At 31.3% G+C, this 1,713-nt stretch overlaps 1 protein-coding gene across 1 annotated transcript in view; it reads left to right on the forward strand.

Moving 5' to 3' along the window:
- LOC119430250 (VPS10 domain-containing receptor SorCS1-like) overlaps window positions 1-1,713 on the forward strand; it is a 65,605-nt gene that overhangs the window by 51,405 nt on the left and 12,487 nt on the right. The gene's annotated exons all lie outside the window — the stretch shown is intronic.

Genomic DNA, 1,713 nt, shown 5'->3' on the forward strand with positions numbered 1-1,713 from the left:
TATATATATATATATATATATACTGTATATAAAGCACGATGGCACCAGTGAAAAGGAAAACCTCCCTTTTCACAGGAACAAACCTCCAGCAGCACCAGGCTCAGGACAAGAGGCCATCTAGTTTGATGTGCTGGGTTTGAGAGGACAATTAAATCATTAAGTAGGATAATTAAGGATTGCATAATTGAGGATAATTAAAAAGAGAGCGGAAACATCTACTTCTATTTAGTTTTCCATGCCTAAGCTCCACAAATATCCATCCATCCATTATCTTTTACCTGCTTCTTCCATTTTGGGTGCACCACAAATATCAACTTTCTCAAATTAAAACTAGCAGTGCTGCTTTCAAGACAAAACTTTAAACTAACGTTATATTTATGTTGTTGTAGCGTTTTGGTCAAACACTGATGTGATAATCGCATTATGTGTGATAATATCGTATCTGAAGATATTGTGTGATGTTTTAGCTCAACTAATCTGATTAAACTGTAAAACTAACTGAATTATAGTCATTTTGTGTTGACTTTAGTTGATAAGCTGCAGCAGTCATCATGAATTGGTTTGACTTTAAAACATTATCAGTTGTAGACGTGCAGTCAGGGAAAACTATCTGATAGTTTTTTTAAAATATGTCCACTAATTTATGAGATATTGTGCTAAGTGGCACAGTTAGCTCCAAATAGTTAATAACAAAGTTTTGCTCAGATTTTTCACCTAATCCGTTAATGCTTGAAGTAAAAGTTGAAAAAAACAGCTACGACCTCACCAAATTTTGCCTTAATATTTATAAAACTGATTGAGTTAAGGATATTTCTGTGTTAGCCAGGGTAACTTATCTTGACTCCAAATGTTAATCAGTTGTACCTGTATGTTCAAAGATTATTATCTGAAAGTTTAAATAAAATCTGTCGAGTTGTTCATGAGATATTTTGCTAAAAGACAGTGAGCAGTGAATAAAAGGTGCTCTTTGGTTAGTTTTTGGCAGAGTGAATCTTAGTGCATGTGATTTACTGTTGCCATCTTGTGGTCAGAGAAGCAGACTTCAAATAAGATTTTAAGTCAAATATATATTTACATTTATTTCCATTGTAGACAAGTGTTCTTCCACCACATAAAATTATTAAAACTAATTCAAAGTCACAGCAATGAATAATTTGTAAAATAATTTAATCAGTTCAGTTGAATATTTTTCTTGTTCTCTAGTGAAGGTTAGGCAATAAACTGAAAGATGTATATTTTAAATAGAAAAAAATAATGCATTCACTATTTACAAAATAATAAGAAAATAAGATCCACCTTTATGTATTTATTTACTTGCCAATAAGAGAAATAAAACCAATTATTATTATTATTATTATTATTAACAGTTTTGTTTACAGATTTAAATTTGTTACTGTTTTAGTTCTTCATTAATTTGGTTTAAAATGTCCTCTAAAAAGATATTTTATGTTAAAACGAGTTTGATTTTTTTTTTTTTACATTTCCAGATACTGTAGTTCTACAGCTGTTGTTTTTTCTTCCAGTCAATAATTCTAGATTAAATAGTTTCATCCTGGCAACTCTTTAATCTCCTGTCTGGTCAGACCTAATAAAGTTTGGACTTTAGGTATTAGTTATGTTGCATTCACTGGGATCAGGAACAGATTTTCAAAATTAAGTTAGAAGGTTACAGAAACAGAAGAGATGTTCACCCCCCCCCCCCCACACACACAC

Source organism: Nematolebias whitei, chromosome 1 (genome assembly GCF_014905685.2).
Source record: "Nematolebias whitei isolate Nwh7 chromosome 1, NemWhi1, whole genome shotgun sequence".
NCBI classification, from domain to species: Eukaryota; Metazoa; Chordata; class Actinopteri; order Cyprinodontiformes; family Rivulidae; genus Nematolebias; species Nematolebias whitei.